The sequence below is a fragment of the Macaca fascicularis genome, chromosome 2, assembly GCF_037993035.2.
Source record: "Macaca fascicularis isolate 582-1 chromosome 2, T2T-MFA8v1.1".
NCBI lineage: Eukaryota > Metazoa > Chordata > Mammalia > Primates > Cercopithecidae > Macaca > Macaca fascicularis.
Window position 1 is genome coordinate 39,719,349 of NC_088376.1, and position 20,887 is coordinate 39,740,235.

Sequence of the window (20,887 nt, forward strand, 5' to 3'; positions counted from 1 at the left end):
GGGGGCTGAACCCAGGACACAGTCATTCTTGCTGTGGAGTCTCTCCTGCGGCGCTGAGAAGGAAGGCTCGAAGTAACCAGCCAGAGCAATCGCACAGGGAAAAGCGAAGACGGTTCTGGTCTGGCCCGGCGCTTCTCACCCTCTAGCTCGCTTCGCTCCGTGGCGCAGCCTCCGCTCCCTTCACACCACGCACGGCGCTTGATTGACATGTGGGCCCGCCCAATCCCAGTGTGGCACAGACCGCTGTCGCATCAGGGACCGGGAAAGGGGGCGACTGAACCTATCAGATTGGGCCGAGAGTGGGTTTCCTGCCCGCGCGGATCCGCCTGCCCACCGCGCGTGCCCCGCCCCTCTCCGAGAGCTACGCGTCGGCGGCAGAGCGCAGGCCTCGTGCCTTTACGGCCATCACGGCGGTCGCGGTGGCGTCCTGGAGCCCTCCTCAGGTGAGCTGGAGCTGCCCAGCTCGGCAGCAGGAAGGTGAGACGGCCTTGCTAGCAGGCAGACACACCCCCACCCCCCTTCAGTCGGCTGTCCATCCACACAGCCTGTTAGCCGCTGCGTTGCTTCCTCTTCCCGGCTGAGTTAGCCCCGGGGGCGCCGTCTGCAGGCTCGGAGCTGAGCCGGAGGGGGCGCGGAGGCTGCTCAGAGGGTCCGAACTTCTGCACCGGGATTCCGCGAGGCCCTCGGGCCGTTGCCCTGGGGAGCGCGACCCTGCGGCCTCCTTGTCAGCCCCTGGAGCGCTGCGTCGGGGTGAGAGCCCGGGCGGCCGCCCCTGCGAGGCTGGGAGGTCGAGTGTGGGGCGCGCTGGCTGGCTTGTCTGTTTTCTCCTGAAAAAGACCTTTTGCCAGCTGTGGCGTAATCCGAGGCCGGGAAGGTAGGACGTGGTAGGAGGAAGGGCGCTCTCACCTCCAGCGCGAGAAGAGGGGAGGCAGCAGCCTGCGCGGTGCTGCGGGTGGACATCTTCGGGACGCGCCCTCGCCCCTCCCCCCACCCGCCTGACGTTTTCTAGTCCGGGGCTGTGACTTTAATCGTCTGGACCTGCTTCAGATTCGTACGCGAGTTGCTGGGGCTGTGAACTTTTGACTTGAGTTGTAATATGTTTGGTTAAAAAAAAAACCATTTCGATAGGTTTTGTAACCTTTCTTCTATATTAACATGCAAGTTAAATTCGCCGTTAGAAGCTCAGGAAGCTGAGTTTTGTTCAGGGAGGACGTAGAAACCGTAGAAAGGCTCTCGGAGTCAAACTGATGAACTTGGAGTCACCTGATCATAATTATACACGTTAGATTAGGTAAGAAGCCCTAGAAATTAGGAAAGAATGAGGTTAAGGAGAATTTCCTAACCCTTCTTTGGGTGGGGAGCAAAGCAGCTCAATGTCCCTCCAAAACGAGTAAGTGTTGCTAAGAGGTACTCATTTTTAAAATCTTACTTTGTTAGACTTATGACAAACCATCTATAACGATTTCTTGAGCACCTGGAAACCAGTGTGCCTAAACTCTCAGCCTTCAGCGAGGTCACACAGTAAACGGAGAAATAACCTAGGAAGAAAGTTTTGTTCGGTAATTGTCAATAATATTCGTTCTTTTCTTTTTAAAACACTTTATTTTCTTGTGGGAGTGAAGTCAGTGATGTTCTTCAATAGGCATCCCATTCACAACTTGATAGTAATGTGCACTGGTTGATAAATGGTACTGTCTTTTCAATTTGACCACAAACTCTGAGACTTCTTTGGGAAAATTGTGATCTGTGGGAATTGTCTTTAATATCCATAACCATAGTTTGCAGAGTGTTCAGATCTACTCAGCTGTTGGCTCATGTATTACATTTTAAAATGTGTGCTTATTTTTCCAGGCATTATCTTTTGTCCAGATTTCTGCAGTGCTTTCAGGTCCAACTGAATAAAATTTGAAACCTACATGTAATGTTGGCGGGGCGCGGTGGCTCACGCCTGTAATCCCAGCACTTTGGGAGGCCGAGGCGGGCGGATCACGAGGTCAGGAGATCGAGACCAGCCTGGCCAATATGGTAAAACTCCGTCTCTACTAAAAATACAAAAATTAGCCGGGCGTGGTGGCACGCGCCTGTAATCCCAGTTGCTTGGTAGTCTGAGGCAGGAGAATTGCATGAACCCGGGAGTCGGAGGTTGCAGTGAGCCAGGATCGCCACTGTACTCCAGCCTGGCAACAGAGCAAGACTCCATCTCAAAAAAAAAAAAAAAAAAAAAAAAAAATTTACGTGTAATGTTTTGTTAGATACTGAAGGAGACCCAGGCAGGGTAGTTCAAGCCTGTAATCCCAGCACTTTGGGAGGCCAGGATGGGAGGATAGCTGGAGGCCAGGAGTTTGAGATCAGCCTAGGCAATATAGTGAAACTCTGTCTCTAAATTAAGAAAATTAAAAAAAAAAAAGGAAAATAATAAAAGAGATATTAAGTGATACTTCATGGTTCTGGGTTTTTTTCTTTACTGTTTTTTTTTTTTTTTTTGAGACAGAGTCTCACTCTGTTGCCCAGGCTGGAGTGCAGTGGCACGATCTTGGCTCACTGCAACCTCTGCCTCCCAGGTTCAAGTGATTCTTGTGCCTCAGCCTCCCGAGTAGCTGGGACTACAGTGTGTGCCACCATGCCCAGCCAATTTTTGTGTATGTATATATATATATTTTTTTCTTTTTTTGTTGAGACGGAGTCTCACCCTGTCACCCAGGCTGGAGTGCAGTGGCACGATCTTGGCTCATTCCAACCTCCGCCTGCCGGGTTCAAGCAATTCTCTGTCTCATCCTCCCCTATAGCTGGGATTACAAGCACCCGCCACCACACCCGGCTACTTTTTGTATTTTTAGTAGAGGCAGGGTTTCATCATCTTGACCAGGTTGGTCTTGAACTCCTGACATTGTGATCCACCCGCCTCGGCCTCCCAAAGTGCTGGGATTACAGGCATGAGCCACCGCGCCGGGCCTGTACTTTTAGTAGAGACGGAGTTTCACCATGTTGACCAGGCTGGTGTCGAACTCCTGATCTCAAGTGATTCACCTGCCTCGGCCTCCCAAAGTGCTGGAATTACAAGTGTGAGCCACTGCACCCGGCCTATATTCATTTTTCAAAATTCTTCTAGAGTTTTACCTTTTCATTGTTTTGTACTTTTACTTTGTCTTACTTTACTTTTTCACCATTGTGTTTTTCAAAGCTGAAGGTATATGTGATGTGATTGTTATAAATCACTTGTCAGGAAGACTTGACTTAGTGAATACAGATACAGTTCATTTTAAAAATCATGGTTTAATAATTTTTAGAATTTATAATATGGAAAAATACCAAATGTTCTTCATCTGCACTAGAAAATTAAATGATTATTTCATTGATAAGTAAAATTGAAGGGAACTTTAAAAATCACTGAACCTTTAACAAATTCTATATAAATACTGTGATGTTAGGAAGACGACAAGGCTAAATATGACATTTAAAGATTTAAGGCAACTTTATGTCTTGCTGATCCTCACCTTAAACTCTAGTGAAGATAGAAATGATAGTCTTCCCTTCAAAACTGATTCCATATGCTGACTTTGTTTTGGTGACATTACCATGCTTTCAGTTGCCCAGACACAAACTTTGGTGTTATCTCTATGCACGTAACAACATTGGCCGATTTTTGTCAGCCATTTTTATCTTTGAACTACTCATGGGCCTTTAATTGGATTTTCTGCTTGGTTTTTCTCTCTAGTTAGTATGTCTTCCTAAACCTTAGAATCATGCTTCAAACATCCTTCACTTTTCGGAAACCAGTGATAACTGTTATCTTCAGAGTATAGGTCAGAATTCATAGCCTTCTAATAGTCTGCTCAAATCTGTTTTTCTGGGGCCAGCACTGTTTCTTTATAGGAGCTGTCCACTCTCACCAAACCAATCTCTAATTCTTATTTACCCTTTGTATTTTTCTACCTTCATATCATTCCTCTTTCTTTCTCTTTCTTTCTCTTTCTTTCTTTCTTTCTTTCTTTCTTTCTTTCTTTCTTTCTTTCTTTCTTTCTTTCTTTCTTTCTTTCTTTCTTTCTTTCTTCCTCCCTTCCTCCCTTCCTCCCTTCCTCCCTTCCTCCCTTCCTTCCCTTCCTTCCCTTCCTTCCCTTCCTTCCCTTCCTTCCCGTCCTTCCCGTCCTTCCCGTCCTTCCCGTCCTTCCCGTCCTTCCCGTCCTTCCCGTCCTTCCCGTCCTTCCCTTTCTTCCCTTTCTTCCCTTTCCTTTCTTTCCTTTCTTTCTTTCCTCGCTCTGTTGCCCAGGCTGGAGTGCAGTGGTGCGATCTCGGCTCCATGCAACCTCTGCCTCCTGGGTTCAAGCGATTCTCCTACCTCAGCCTTCCTAGTAGCTGGGACTACAGGCATGCGCCACCATGCCTGGCTAATTTTGTATTTTTAGTAGAGACGGGGTTTCTCCATGTTGGTCAGGCTGGTCTCAAACTCCTGACCTCGGGTGATCCACCCTCCTTGGCCTCCCAAAGTTGGCCTCCCAAAGTGCTGGGATTACAGGTGTGAGCCATTGTGCCCGGCCTCTTTCTTTTTCTTTTTCTTTTTATTTGAGGCGTCTCACTCTGTCACCCAGGCTGGGGTATAGTGGCACCATCTTGGGTCACTGCAACCTCTGCTTCCTTGGTTCAAGTGATTCTCCTTTGTCAGTCTTCTGAGTAGCTAGGATTACGGGTGCATGCCTGGCTAATTTTGTATTTTTAGTTGAGATGGGGTTTCACCATGTTGGCCAGGCTGGTCTTGAACTCCTGACCTCAGGTGATCCACATGCCTCGGCCTCCCAAAGTGTTGGGATTACAGGCGTGAGCCACTGCACCCGGCCAGGTTGCCTAGTCTTTAAACAATTTTTTTTTCTCCTAAATTACCAAGTAGCAAATGAAGTGAAATTTTGTTGAAGTTTCGCTTTTGGTCCTTTGGTGCAGCCTTCCAAATGTTTTTCCTGTTCCCTATGTTGCTTGCTTATTCTCTTTTCTTTTTTCTTTTTAACAGGGTCTTGCTCCGTTGCCCAGGCTGGAGTACAGTGGCCTGATCACAGCTCCTTATTGTAACTTGAACCTCCCAAAGGCCAGGATTATAGGTATGCATCAATGCCTGGCATTTTTTTTTTTTTTTTTGCAGAAATAGGGTCTCACTGTGTTATTCAGGCTGGTTTTGAATTCCTGGCCTCAAACGATCCTCCCACCTTGGCTTCCCAAGGTGCTGGGATTATAGGGGTGAGCCGCTGTGCCTGGCCTGTTGCTTTCCTTACCTCTTGTTATTTTATTATCCCCTTGGTTTTTGATCTTATGTGGACTCGTATCATAGAATCATAGAGCATTATTGCTAGAATGTTGGAATCCAACCTTGTGTATTATAGATAAGGAAACTGAAACACAAATAGACTAGATGCACCAAAATTCAAACATTTAGTGATGGGGGCAGAACAAAGACTCTAACCTTAATCTTCTAATGTAAATTCTGTGTATTTATGAAACCATACTACTACTCATCTCTTGTAATTTTGCATTATTTGCCTCACATTATTTTGCATTTTGTGTATTTATGCCTTCTCATAGATTGAAAACTTCAGGGCAGGGGAACCTTCATACATACATTGTGAATTTTTATTTGTTTATTTATTTTAAGACAGTTTCACACTTTTTGCCCAGGCTGGAATGCAGCGGGCTGTCTCGGCTCACTGCATCCTCTGCCTCCCGGGTTCAAGCGATTCTCCTGCCTCAGCCTCCTGAGGAGCTGGGATCACAGGTGCCTGCCACCACACCTGGCTAATTTTGTATTTTTAGTAGAGACAGGGTTTCACCATGTTGGCCAGGCTGGTCTCAAACTCCTGACCTCAAGTGATCCGCTCACCTCGGCTTCCCAAAGTGCTAGGATTATAGGCGTGAGCCACCGTGCCCAGCCTTACATTGTAAATTATTTAAACAATGATTTAAAGTCTGTATACAGTTTTTTTCCCCCATGCTTGTTAGATGTATTAACATCATTAACAAAAATAATATTGTCATGTTTACCGTTGAGTTTTTTTTTCTTGAGACAGAGTCTTGCTCTGTCACCCAGGATGGAGTGCAGTGGCGCAATCTTGGATCACTGTACCCTTTGCTTCCCAGGTTCAAGGGATTCTCCTGCCTCAGCCTCCCAAGTAGCTGGGATTACAGGTGCCTGCCACCATGGCTGGCAAATTTTTGTATTTTTAGTAGAGACAGGGTTTCACCATGTTGGCCAAGCTCCTAATCTCAGGTGATCTGCCTGCGTTGGCCTCCCAGAGTGCTAGGATTACAGGGATGAGCCATTGCACCTGTCCAGTGTTTACCATTGAGTTCTATCATCTACTAAAAAATAAATCTCTTACAGGTTTTACTGCTGAAATTTAGTTTGTCTTTTCGAATCTCTTGATAATGCAAATTAATCTTTGGAGGCCTTGAATGTGGATACAGAACAACGTAATGGTTTAGAGGAAACCTGGAGGGCTTATCATATAACTAGATGCAATGATCTAGCTGTAATGTTCTTTTTCTCTTTTTTGAGTGTTAGAACTGTAACACTTTTACATTTTGCTACTTCTTGTCCTCTTGTTCATCTGTCAGGAACCATCAGTTCTTGTTGAGCAAGACAAGACAAAATGTCTTGTTGAGGCCAGGCGCCGGTGGCTCGTGTAATCCCAGCACTTTGGGATGCTGAGACGTGTGGAGCACTTGAGTCTAGGAGTTTGAGACCAGCCTGGCCGGCATGGTGAAACCCCATCTCTACTAAAAATATAAAAAAATTAGCTCACTGTGGTGGCTCATGGCTGTAGTCCCAGCTACCTGGGAGACTGAGGCAGGAGAATGGCTTGAACCTGGGAGGCGGAGGTTACAGTGAGCCAAGATCACGCCATTCCACTCTGGGGTGGGTAACAGAGCAAGACTCCGTCTCAGAAAAAAATTTATTCCGCCAGGCCTGATGGCTCACTCCTGTAATCCCAGCGCTTTGGGAGGCTGAGATGGGCAGATAACTTGAGCCCAGGAGTTCGAGACCAGCTTGGCCAACATGGTGAAACTGTGTCTCTACTAAATACAAAAATTAGCTGAGTGTGATGGTGAATGCCCGTAATCTCAGCTACTCAGGAGATTGAGGCAGGAGAATCACTTAAACCGGGAGGCGGGGTTTGTGAGGTCGTGCCACTGCACTGTGGCCTTCGGTGGCAGAGCGAGATTGTCTCAAAAAAAAAAAAAGAAAAATCATTTGTTCCATTTGGTGAGGTAGAGTGCTTTTATATGTTTGTTCTTCATGTTTATTTTTCCTCTTAACTGTATAAAGTTTCTGTAACAGAAACAATGTAGGGTTGCCTTGGTATTTTTCTTATGTATATGTAACAATAGTAGAATGCTGTAAGACAGCATAGAAAACTCTCTCTCTGAAGGTAAAATCTCTCTGAAGGGAAAGGAATGCTTACTCTTTTGGTCTGTTTTACATTTATTTTTTGATTGTTAATAGTTGCTTTTTCTGTATGTTTAAATTATCAGCTAAAAAAAAACTGTTAAAACACTGATTCTCTTGTTTCTTATTCCTGAAATTGTAAGTAATGATTGCTGAATTGGACATGAATATGGTATGGATAATTTTTACTTTTGTTCAAACAATCAGTTGAATAAAACAAGCAGTGAAAATACGTGGAAATGTTTAAAAGAATGGATGTTTCTCAAAACTTTTTTTTTCTTTAGAAGAATCATCCTGGCCGGGCGCAGTGGCTCACGCCTGTAATCCCAGCACTTTGGGAGGCCAAGGCAGGTGGATTGCTTGAGGTAAGGAGTTCGAGACCAGCCTGGCCAACATGGTGAAACCCCGTCTCTACTAAAAATACAAAATTTAGCTGGGTGTGGTAGTGCATGCCTGTAATCCCAGCTGCTTGGGAAGCTGAGGCAGGAATCATTTGAACCCGGGAGCCAAAGGTTGCAGTGAGCCGAGATTGTGCCGCTGCATTCCAGCCTGGGCAACAAGGAGAGACTTCGTCTCAAAAAAAAAAAAATAATAAAAATAAATCATCCTTTTCTTCCAAAAACTTTAGCACATATTTTCATATCATGTTAGTATGTAGATCAACTCAAATAATAGATACAACAAAGATTGTAATATGCTGTGTACCTTTTAATTATTCCAGCTGTATTGCAGAAATATTTTATTAATAGGGCTGGGCAGTTTTCTTTGGAAATGTTTGATCATTTGCAAGTACTACATGCTCTTGAATAATATATTTCCATTTTTAGAAACATTTAGAATATTTAGTGTACAACCCCTGTCTCCCAGTAATTCTGCTGCCCAAGCAAATCAATTACTTTTATTTTTTATTTTTTTTCATTTCTTAGCTATATTCTTTAAAAAAAAAAAAAAAGGCCTCTGAGGTGTTGCATAATTTGACTTTTGCCTACTTCTCATTTCGTCTCTTGCTTTTGTGTCTTTCCTCTTTCAGCCTTGAATACTTTAGCCCTTTTTTGCTTTGGTGTCAGTGATCATGCTCTTCCCTCAGGGCAGATGGCTTCTTTAGGTTAATTAATCAGCATTAAGTTTGGCTGCTAGTATCAGACAGATGCCAAATATTCATCTCTCTCACATTAGAGAAATCCAGGGTTGGCATGGCATTCATTTATTAAATGTTATTTCCAGGTGTGTATGTGTTCTGCTATTGTAAATTTTGCAATAAAGATCTTTGTATATAAGACTTTACTTTTTTTTTTTTCCTTTTGATTAATTCCTGTTGTGGATCCAACTAAAAAGCTTATCAATTTTTTTTTTTTTTTTTTTTTTGAGACGGAGTCTCGCTCTGTCGCCCAGGCTGGAGTGCAGTGGCGCAATCTCGGCTCACTGCAAGCTCCGCCTCCCGGGTTCACGCCATTCTCCTGCCTCAGCCTCCCGAGTAGCTGGGACTACAGGCGCCCACAACCGCGCCCGGCTAATTTTTTGTATTTTTAGTAGAGACGGGGTTTCACCGTGGTCTTGATCTCCTGACCTTGTGATCTGCCCGCCTCGGCCTCCCAAAGTGCTGGGATTACAGGCGTGAGCCACCGCGCCCGGCCAGCTTATCAATTTTTTAAGAAAAAATTGTTTAGTCTGGGCATGGTGGCTCATACTTGTAATCCTGCACTTTGGGAGGATAAGGTGGGAGAATGGCTTGAGGGTAGGAGTTAGAGAGCAGCCTGGGCGATAGAGCAAGAGACGGCCTCTACAAAAGTAAGAAAAAAATTTAGCCAGGTTTGGGTGTGAGCATCTGTAGTCCTAGCTACTTGCAAGGCTGGTGGGAGGATTGCTTGAGCCCAAGAGGTAAAGGCTGCAGTAAGCTGTGATCGTGCCACTGTACTCTAGGTTGGGGGACAGAGTGTGACACTGTCTAAAAAATAAAAAAATTAAAAAAAATTAAAAATTTGTTTAGAGAAGGTATCTTTAAATTTTTATTGAAAACTGCAAAATTTAAATGTATAGAATTTTCATATTTGTAGACATCTATGTAGTCATCACTCAAATCCAGATGTAGAACATTTTTAGTGTTTGAAAAGGCTCTCTTGGCCTCCTCCAGTCAGTGTCTCTTATCCTCTCAAAGTAATCACTATTCTGTCCTCTTATCACCATAAATTATTTTTGCCTGTTTTTGAACTTTATATAAACGTAACTGATACGGTTTGGCTGTGTCCCCACTCAGATCTCATCTTGAATTGTAACTCCCACAATTCCCATGTGTGGTTGGAGGAACCTGGTGGGAGGCCATTGAACCATGGGGGTGGGCCTTTCTCGTGCTATTCTTGTGATAGTGAATAAGTGTTGTGGGATATGATGGTTTTTAAAACGGGAGTTTCTCTGCACAAACTCTCTTCTCTTGTCTGCTGTCATGTGAGAAGACATGCCTTTCACCTCGTGCCATGATTGTGAGGCCTTCCCTGCCATGTGGAACTGTAAGCCCATTAAAACTCTTTATTTTGTAAATTGTCCAGTCTCAGGTATGTCTTTATCAGCAGCATGAAAATGGACTAATACAGTAAATTGATACCAGTAGACTAGAGCGCTCCTGAAAAGATACCCGAAAATGTGGAAGCAGCTTTGGAACTGGGTAACTGGCAGAGGTTGGAACAGTTTGAAGGGATCAGAAGAGGACAGGAAAATGTGGGAAAGTTTGGAACTTTCTAGACTTGTCGAATGAGTTTGCCCAAAATGCTGATTGCTGTATTGACAATAAAGTCAATATTGTCCAGGCTGAGGTGGTCTCAGATGGAGATGGGGAACTTGTTGGGAACCGGAGCAAAGGTGACTTGTTATGTTTTAGCAAAGAGACTGGCGACATTTTGCCCCTGCCCTAGAGATCTGTGGAACTTTGAACTTGAGAGAGATGATTTAGGCTATCTGGTAGAAAAAACTTCTAAGCAGCAAAGCATTCAAGAAGTGACTTGGGTGCTGTTAAAGACATTCAGTTTTACAAGAGAGGCAGAGCATAGAAGTTCAGAAAATTTGCAGCTTGATAGCACAATAGAAAAGAAAATCCCATTTTCTGAGGAGAAACTCAAGCTGGCTGCAGAAATGTGCATAAGTAACGAGGAGCTGAATGTTAATCCCCAAGACAATGGGGAAGATGTCTGCAGGCCTTATCAGAGGTCTTCATGGCAGCCCCTCCCATCACCGACCTGGAGGCTTTGGAGGAAAAAATTGTTTTGTGGGCCAGACCCAATGTCCCTGTGCTATGTGCAACCTAGGGACTTGGTGCCCTGCATTCCAGCTGCTCCAGCCGTGACTGAAAGGGGCCAGCATAGAGCTTGGGCTGTGGCTTCAGAGGGTGCAAGCCCCAAGCCTCAGTGGCTTCCATGTGGTGTGATGCTGCAAGTGCATAGAAGTCAAGAATTGGGGTTTGGGAACCTCCACCTGTGTTTCAGAAGATGTATGGAAATGCCTCAATGCCCAGGCAGAAGTTTGCTGCAGGGGTGGAGCATTCATGGAGAACTTCGCCTAGGGTAGTGCAGAAGGGAAATGTGGGGTCAGAGCCCCCACACAGAGTCCCTACTGGGGCACCACCTAGTGGAGCTGTGAGAAGAAGGCCACCATCCTCCAGACTCCAGAATGATAGATCCACTGACAGCCTGCACCACATGCCTAGAAAAGCTGCAGACACTCACTCACTGCAAGCCTGTGAAAGCAGCTGGGAGAGAGACTGTACTCTGCAAAGCCACAGGGTCAGAGGTGCCCAAGACCATGGAAACCCACCTCTTGGATCAGCATGACCTGGATGTGAGACATGGAGTCAAAGGAGATCATTCTGGAGCTTTAAGATTTGACTGCCCAGCTGGATTTCGGACTTGCAAGGGGCCTTTAGCCCCTTTGTTGTAGGCAATTTCTCCCATTTGGAATGGCTGTATTTACCCAATGCCTGTACTCCCATCTTGGAAGTAACTACCTTGCTTTTGATTTTACAGGCTCATAGGCAGAGAAGGGGCTTGCCTTGTTTCGGATGAGACTTTGGACTGTGAACTTCTGAGTTCTGAAATGAGTTCAGACTTTGGGAGACTATTGGGAAGGCATGATTGGTTATGAAATGTGAAGACATAATATTTGGACAGGGCAGGGGGTGAAATGATATGGTTTGGCTGTGTCCCCACCCACATTTCATCCTGAATTGTAGCTCCCACAATTCCCATGTGTGGTGGGAGGAACCTGGTGGGAGGTAATCGAATCGTGGGGATGGGCCTTTGCTGTGCTTTTCTTGTGATAGTAAGTCTCACGAGATCTGATGATTTTTAAAAATGGGAGTTTCCCTGCACAAGTGCTCTTGTCTGCCGCTACATGAGACATGCTTTTCACTTTGTGCCATGATTGTGAGGCCTCTCCAGCCACCTGGAACTGTGAGTCCATTGACCCTCTTTCTTTTGTAAATTGTTCAGTCTTCATCAGCAACATGAAAGTGGACTAATACAATAACCATATAGCATGTATACCTTCTTGTGGATGGCTACTTTTGCTTAACATTGTGTTTGTGAGATTCATTTATGATGTAGGGTGCAGCCATAGTTCCTTTTCAATGATGGTAGTATTCCATTGGATGAATATAATGTAATTTTAAAAAAATTGGACATTTGGTTTTCAGTTTTTGGCTATTGTGAATAAAGCTGTTGTCAGCATTCATTTACAGTTTTTAAAATTTTTAAAAAAATTTTTTTGAGATGGAGTCTTGCTCTGTCACCCAGGCTGGAGTGCAGTGGCGTGATCTCAGCTCACTGCAACTTCCACCTCCCAGGTTCAAGTGATTCTCCTGCCTCAGCCTCCCAAGTAGTTGGGATTACAGGCACTCGCCGCTACACCTGGCTAATTTTTGTATTTTTAGTAGAGACGGGATTTCACTATGTTGGCCAGGCAGACTGACCTTGAAGTCCTGACCTCAGGTGATCCACCCGCCTCGGCCTCCCAAAGTGCTGGGATTACAGGCATGAGTCACCACGCGTGGCCCATTTACAGGTCTTTAGTGAACATACGCACTCATTTCTTCTGGCTGGTATCATACATGCATTGGAGTAGAATTGTGCTGTCTTTAGCAGTTTTTGAACTTGCTTGATCTGGCCCTCTATGGCTGATACATAGTAGTTTCCTGGCATTTCTTCCTTTCTGATAAAACTAGCGACTCCCTTTGTCTTTCTGCTGTGTTAAATCTTTTTTTTCCCTTTCCATGAATCATGTAGTGTTTTTGTTTGTTTTGTTTTTTGTTTAACCCCTCCATTTGATGGAGTATATCATACAATAGATTCCTGTGGAAGACTGAGATCTTGCATTAATGAAAACTTTTTTTTTGTTTGTTTTCATGCTTGATTTGGTTGGCTAAGGATTCTAGGCTGGAAATAATTTGCCTTCAGAATTCTGAAGGCCTTGCTTCATTGTTTTCTAGCGTGTCATCCTTTTGAAAGTCTGAAGATATTCTAATTCTTGAGTATAAAAATGTTTTGCTTTTCTGGAATTTTGTGTTTCCTATATTCTGAAATTTCATAAGGTTGTAGCTTGGCGTTACGTCTATTTTTAACATTTTTTCCTGGATATTTGTGTACTTTCTGACTCTGTAAAATTCATTAGTTCTGGGACATTTTCTTTAATTATTTTATTGACAGGTGTATTAGTCTTTGAGCACTGTCATAACAATACCACAGACTGGGTTTTTTAAACAACAAATGTATTTTCTCACAGTTCTGAAGAGTAGAGTTCAAGAATAAGATGTAGCTGAGTGTGGTGACTCACGCCTGTAATCCCAGTACTTTTGGAGCCTGAGACGGGGAGATCACTTGAGGCCAGGAGTTTGAGACCAGCCTGGCCAACATGGTGAAATCCCATCTCAACTGAAAATACAAAAACAGCTGGGCTTGGTGTGAGTGCCTGTAGTCACAGCTACTTGGGAGGCTGAGGCAGGAGAATCACTTGAACCTGGGAGGCAGAGGTTGCAGTGAGCCAAGATCATGCCACTGCACTCCGGCCTGGGCGACAGAAGGAAATTCCATTTCAAACAAATAAACAAAAAAGAATAATTGGCTATCAGGGTTAGTTTCTGATGAGGCTTCTCTTTCTGACTTGTAAACCACTGTCTTCTTGCTGTGTCCTTACATGGGTTTTCAGTGGAGAGAGAGCTTTTTTTAATTGGATTAGGGCTCCATCCTATGACCTCATTTAGTCTTAATTATCTCCTAAAAGACCTTATTTCCAAATACAGTCACATTAGGTGTTAGGGCTTCAACCTAAGGATTTGGAGGGAGGGGAGAACAGACACAGTTCAGTCCATAACAATGGTTTTCTCCCTATTCTTTTTCCTGAAACTTTTGTCATTTATTTGGGTCTCTTAGGCTAGTTTTCTAATTTCTTTTTTTCTCCTATTTTCCACCTCCTAGTCTTTTGCTCTGTTTTATTTGGGACATTGCTTTATTTCCCAAGCCTTCTGTTGAATTTTTTATTTTTGTTGTCAAGATTTTGATTTCTCAAGAGATTTTTTGTTTTCTTAAATATTTCTTTTTATATAGCATCTGGTGTTTTTTCATGTTTCATGGATGCGATATGTTCTCTAATTTCTGAGCCTATAAATGACTTTTTAAGTTTTTTTGAGACAGAGTCTTGCTCTGTTGCCCATGTCAGAGTGCAGTGGTGTGATTGGGGCTCACTGCACCTCGACCTTCCAGGCTCAAGTGATCCTTCTGCCTTGGCTTCCTGAGTAGCTGGGACCATGGGTGCACTACCACACCTGGCTATTATTATTTTTTTTTCCAAGTAGAGACAAGGTCTTACTATGTTGCCCAGGCTGGTCTCAAACTCTTGAGCCCAAGTGATCCTCCTGCCGTGGCCTCCCAAAGTGTTGGGATTACAGGTGTGTGCCACCACATCTGGCCTAAGTGACTTCTGTAAAAATATTTTTTCTCCTTGCAGATTGTCTTGTTTTCTTGTTTTTTTTTTTTTTTTTTTTTTTTGAGAGAAGGTTTTACTCTGTCACCCAGGCTGGAGTGCAGTGGTGCAATCATGGCTCACTGCAGTCTTAGCCTCTCTAGTTTCAGCCTCCCAGCCTCAACCTCCCCAGGGGAGATAATCATCCCACGTCACCTTCCTCAGTAGCTGCGACCACAGGCAAGCACTGCCATGCCCAGCTAAGTTTCGTATTTTTTGTAGAGACAAGCTTTTGCTATGTTGCCCAGGCTGGTCTCAAGCTCCTGGGCTCAAGTGAACCTCTCGCCTTAGCTTCCCAAAGTGTTGGGATTACCGATGTGAACCACTGTGCCTGGCCGCAGACTGTTTTTTCTAAGTTGACTTTTCTCCATTTATTTGTTTTGGTCTCTAACTTGTATGTCAGTCTTACTTCAGGTATCAGTAATGCTTGGGTGATTGATAGCTGAAAACCCTGAATTGATTGGGATTTACAGACTTTGAATTTCATTATCCAAGTGAGCATTTTTTTATTTTGAGAAAACTCTGATGCCCAGATGTTTCCTATCAGGCCACGTTCATGAGGGAAAACTCAGTTTGCTTGAGGGTTGAAGGATGGCCACTAGTTTTTTGTTTCATTTTGGTGTGCAGGAGCAGACTGTCATTCCCCTATTTTTGATAGAGTACTTAGACCTTTAATTATACTGGTGATTCCTAGTTCAGGGACTCTGAATAAAACAAAAACAAGGCTGGGCATGGTCATTCACACCTGTTAATCCCAGCACTTTGGGAGACTGAGGCGGGCAGATTGTCCGGAGCCCAGTAATTCGAGACCAGCCTGAGCCACGTGGTGAAACCCCATCTCTATAACAAATACAAAATTTAGCTGGATATGGTGGTGTGCGCCTGCCTAGCCCAGATACTTGAGAGCCTGAGGTGGGAGGATTGCTTGATCTCAGGAGGCGGAGATTGCAGTGAGCCAAGATGGGGATTGTGCCATTGCACTCCAGCCTGGGTGACAGAGTGAGACCTTGTCTCAAAAAACAAAACCAAAACCAAAAAAGGCTTTCTGGAGAATAAACCAACAGACTTCTGTTACTGAGAGTGGGTAGCCAACCATCAGGTAGATTTGGGTAGCTTCTAAGGATGTGTCTGCTTCTCAGGCAGCTTTCACCCAGTCTTCCTTAATTTCCTCTTCCATCCAGTTCAGGCAGTACCACCTGGTGCTGCCAATTCCTGTATGTTTGGAGGATTCCAAGATATAAATTGGGGTTTTCAACTCAGGGTTTAGGCTTCACCTTTCTAGAATTTACTAAGTGAGTGAGTTACCAGTTGTCCATCTTTTAGCTTCTGAAATTTTGTTGCTACTGTTTGCTTGTCTGTATATTTTGCTCTTGTGGGTTTCTTTAAAGAAGACATTTATGTATTAAATCCAGTTTTAATTATCACCTCTCCAAAACAGTTATTTTTACTGCCCTAAGATAAGAATGGTTTTTACATTTTTAAAGGGCTGGGAAAAAAATGGATATGTGACAGAGACTCAAGCCCACAGAGACTAAAATATTTACTTTTCTTTTTAACAGAATGAGTTTGTTTACTCTATCCTTGTTATAAAGTTCCTGATTTCCTTTAATAAAGCTATTTTTAAACTACTACTACTTTTATTCCTATAAAGAAACTTCAATTTATAATCCTGAAACTTCCTGAAGCTCTCTGATTTAGTCTAATGCATATGATGGAAGTTACAAGTAAAAATTGCTAGGATATACTCTGCTCTTCAAGGGATGAGATACATTTTTTAAAAAATTTAAAAATATGGAACACTTCACGAATTTGTGTGTCCTCCTTCTGCAGGGGCCATGTTAATGTTCTCTGTATCATTCCAGTTTTAGTATATGTGCTGCTGAAGTGAGCACAAGATACTTCTTTAATAGAAAATCTTAAAGAGTAGGAAAAGCAAAATGTTGAAAAAAGAAATCACAGAACACATAATGTGTATACACATGCATTGTTCTTGTCATCTAAATGCAGAGCATAGGAGGCTCATATACTTTAAAGAGGGCTGATTTTTAAAAAAAGGCTCATTTAAAATATGATTTGAGCCTATTCTTTTGGGCCTACAACTGCCCGTTTCCCCATTCTTCATAGTTAGCATATCATAGCTGCGGGAATAAATTGGCTTTAGTTAAGAAGCTGAGGCAGTAATATACATATATTTATATATACATATATGTGTGTGTTGTCTGTATTTGTATATTTTCCCGTGATGTCAGAGGCGAGAGGGATAATTAATGTGGGTCATGTGTTATACTCAATTACATTGTTCAGGAAATAGAGTAAAATGTGTGTGGTTTTTTTTTTTTTTTTTTTTTTTTTTGAATCGGAGTCTCGCTCTGTCGCCCAGGCTGGAGTGCAGTGGCCGGGTCTCAGCTCACTGCAAGCTCCGCCTCCCGGGTTCGGGCCATTCTCCTGCCTCAGCCTCCTGAGTAGCTGGGACTACAGGCGCCCGCCACCTCGCCCGGCTAGTTTTTTGTATTTTTTAGTAGAGACGGGGTTTCACCGTGTTAGCCAGGATGGTCTCGATCTCCTGACCTAGTGATCCGCCCGTCTCGGCCTCCCAAAGTGCTGGGATTACAGGCTTGAGCCACCGCGCCCGGCCGTAAAATGTGTTTTTAAGTCTTGGCTTCCAGAAGGCTCAGGTATGTTTCATCTTAATAGTATGAGCAATCTAATTTCTAGTAATTATAAAAGGCTTCTTGTATAATTTTGTTTTTCTTTCCTCTAAATGATGTCTTTGTCATTTATTGTTTTTTTAGACTTTTGTTTGTTTTTGAGACAGGTTATGGCTCTGTCACTCAGTTGGAATGCAGTGGCGTGATCTTGGCTCACTGCAACCTCCACCTCCTGGGCTCAAGCAATCCTTCCACCTTAGCCTCCCAAGTAGCTGGACTATAGTCAGGTGCCACCATGACTGGCCAAGTTTTGTAATTTTTGTAGAGATGGGGTTTCACCATGTTACCCAGGGTGGCCTCTAATTTCTGGGGTCAATTGATTCACCTGCCTTGGCCTCCCAAAGTGCTGGGATTTACAGGTGTAGGCCACTGTGCCCGGCCAGTTTCTATGAACATGTAAATTCATGCACAATTGAAAAAAAATGGGATCACATGCCATACTTTGTTTTCTAGCTTGGCTTTTATAAACATCCTTCCGCATCAGCGTATGTATAAATTTAAAGGTGTTTTGTTTTGTTTTTTAAGCCAAAAAACTTTGCCTATTTTGTTTCTGTTATAAAGTTCCTGATTTTCTTTAATAAAGCTGTTTCTCCTTTTATTCCTACAAAGAATATACTTTTTTTTTTTCTGAGACGGAGTCTTACTCTGTCGCCCAGGTTGGAGTGCAGTGGTGCAATCTCGGCTCACTGCAAGCTCCCCCTCCCGGGTTCACGCCGTTCTCCTGCCTCAGCCTCCCGAGTAACTGGGACTACAGGCACCGCCACCACGCCCGGCTAATTTTTTGTATTTTTTAGTAGAGAAGGGGTTTCACCGTGTTAGCCAGGATGGTCTTGATCTCCTGACCTCGTGATCCTCCCATCTCGGCCTCCCAAAGTGCTGGCATTACAGGCGTGAGCCACCGCGCCTGGCCACGCATTTTTTTTTTTTTTTTTTTTTTTTTACGTGGCTGAAAACTTCATTTTTTTTCTCATCTCTAGTATGGGAATAATACTTAAAGGGTAGCTGTAAGGCTTCAGTTAGAATTTACAAATCAGTGTAACTGCTAAGCAGTGTTTGGTATCCATGAAGAGCCTGTCTGGATCTCCCTTCCTGCCTAAGATCAATTTCTAAATGTAAAATAACTGGTTTGGAAGATACAGATGTTTATTTAAAATGTTGCTGACTGTTGCCAAACTGCAATCTGGAAAAGACATTCCAATTTACACCTTTACCACAGAGTTTCTTTCTTTGTTTTTTTTTTTTGAGATGGAATCTCGCTTTGTCGCCCAGGCTGGAGTGCAGTGACGCGATCTCCGCTCACTGCAAGCTCCTCCTCTCGGGTTCATGCCATTCTCCTGCCTCAGCCTCCTGAGTAGCTGGGACTACAGGTACCTGCCACCACGCCCGGCTAATTTTTTGTATTTTTCAGTAGAGACGGGGTTTCACCATGTTAGCCAGGGTGGTCTTGATCTCCTGACCTCGTGATCCACCTGCCTCGGCCTCCCAAAGTACTGAGATTACAGGCGTGAGCCACTGCACCCGGCCACCACAGGGTTTCTTAACTGTGGTTTTTTTTTTTTTTTTTTTTTGAGACGGAGTCTTGCTCTGTTGCCCAAGCTGGAGTGCAGTGGCGCGATCCTGGCTCACTGCAAGCTCCGCCTCCTGGGTTCACGCCGTTCTCCTGCCCCAGCCTCCCGAGTAGCTGGGGCTACAGGCGCCCGCCACTGCGCCCGGCTCATTTTTGTATTTTTAGTAGAGACGGGGTTTCACCGTGGTCTCAATCTCCTGACCTTGTGATCCGCCCGCCTCGGCCTCCCAAAGTGCTGGGATTACAGGCGTGAGCCACCGCGCCCGGCCGGGTTTCTTAACTGTGTTACCATTCTTTCTAATCTTTGCCAGTATGGTAGGCAAAAAATGGACAAAACTAAAAGGAGAATTAGACAAATCGGTAAGCATAATATGAGATATTTCAGCATGCCTCTCTAATTAGAATAATGAGACAAAAATATATAAAAGATTTAAACACTAATTATCAAATGAATCTGATTGATATGCATTAAACATTTCACCTAATACCTACAGAATGCAAACTTTTTAAGTGCCTATGAAAGTTTTTCCCAAATTGACACATGCTGGACAATAAAAAAGTCAAAATGATCAATTCTTGTTGAGTATTTTCTGACATGTTGGAATTAAGCCAGAAATGGGTTACCAAAAAAACTAGAAAATTGTCAGCTGTTTGAAAATAAGCAATATATTCCTGAGTAATTCAGGTATTAGAGAAGAAATAACATTAAACTATTTTGAAAAGAACCATGAAAATATAGTATAGCTTAAAGAATGTGTATAGAGCCATGCTTAGAGGAAGAGTTACAGCCTTTAGATCTATACATGAGAAAGAATGAAGGCTACAAATAATTGAAAGGACTTCTAAGTAAAAATGTCTCAGTGAAAGATGCATTTACAGCCGGGAACGGTGCCTCACACCTGTAATCCCAGTACTTTTGGGAGACCGAGGCGGGCAGGTCACGAGGTCAGGAGATCCAGACCATCCTGGCTAACATGGTGAAACTCCGCCTCTACTAAAAATACAAAAAATTAACCAGATGTGGTGGCAGGTGCCTGTAGTCCTAGCTACTCTGGAGGCTGAGCCAGGAGAATGGCGTGAACCTGGGAGGTGGAGCTTGCAATGAGCCGAGATTGTGCCACTGCACTCCAGCCTGGGTGACAGAGCGAGACTCCATCTCAAAAAAAAAAAAAAAAAAAAAGACACATTTACTTTTACTCCCTTTGATAGCCCAGCAAGGTGACAGTAAAGGATACTTTTAGAAGATTTGAACTACACAAGTGGAGAGAATGAAGGAAGAGACAGTAACAATAAAATTTGGAAATTGGAAAGCAAGTGAACTGGTGATAAACTTCTTAGTAGACTTAAAAATGTTCAATCCTAACTGGCAGGAGCAAAAGTAGAAAATACTCCTCAGGCTCAGGAATTGGTAGCATCAGGTATTTTTGGCAGGGAGGAGGTGAGAGTGGTGCTAAAAATAGGAGGGTTTCTTGAAAATCTGTTTAAGAAGCAGCTCAATCATAATAGCCCCAAAGTAGAAGCAACTCAAGTTGTCCATCAGCTGATAAGGTTACATATAATGTGTATCTGCACAATTGAATACTATTTGGCAGTAAAAAGGAATACAGAACTGATACATGTTATAACATGATGAACCTTGAAAGCATTATGTCAAAGAAGCCAGTCACAGACAACCACAGAATTGTATGATACATGCTATAACACAAATAAACCTTTAAAACATGATAAGTGGGCCAGACACGGTGGCTCACACCTGTAATCCCAGCACTTTGGGAGGCCAAGGCGGGTAGATCACTTGAGGTCAGGAGTTTGAGACCAGCCTGGCCAACATGGTGAAACCCCGTCTCAGCTATAAACACACAAATTAGCTGGATTTGTGGTGGCGGGCACCTATAATCCCAGTTACACGAGAGGCTGAAGGAGGAGAATCATTTGAACCAGGGAGGTGGAGGTTGCAGTGAACCAAGATAGCAACACAGTACTCTAGCCAGAGTGACAGAGTGGGACTCTGTCTCAAAAACAAACAAACAAACATGCTAAGTATACTAAAGACCACATTGTATGATTCCATTTGTATGAAGTGTCCAGAAATTGTGTATTTGTAGAGATAGAGTGGTTGCGTAGGACTGGGAGTAAGGGAGGTTAGAGGGAAATGGGAAGTGACTCTAGGGTATGGAGTTTCTTTTT

At 43.6% G+C, this 20,887-nt stretch overlaps 1 protein-coding gene and 1 non-coding gene across 14 annotated transcripts in view; one reads left to right on the plus strand and one right to left on the minus strand.

Annotated features, from left to right (window-relative positions):
* Positions 1-356: 356 nt before the first annotated feature.
* The window catches only part of NCK1 (NCK adaptor protein 1), a 93,380-nt gene continuing 72,849 nt past the window's right edge, over positions 357-20,887 (plus strand). For 4 of the 13 annotated variants that reach the window (XM_065539963.2, XM_065539970.2, XM_005545861.5 and 1 more), the window contains exon 1: positions 357-443. The gene's annotated coding sequence lies outside the window, so the exon portion shown is untranslated. Of the gene's footprint in view, positions 875-1,851; positions 2,026-4,999; positions 5,088-7,715; positions 7,792-20,887 lie in introns of those variants that run through there. The other 9 variants (XM_065539962.2, XM_065539966.2, XM_005545858.5 and 6 more) reach the window with 7 other exon arrangements.
* On the minus strand, positions 16,211-16,317 carry LOC123571958 (U6 spliceosomal RNA). Its single transcript, XR_006696316.1, has one exon. It is a non-coding gene; the product is annotated as a U6 spliceosomal RNA (small nuclear RNA).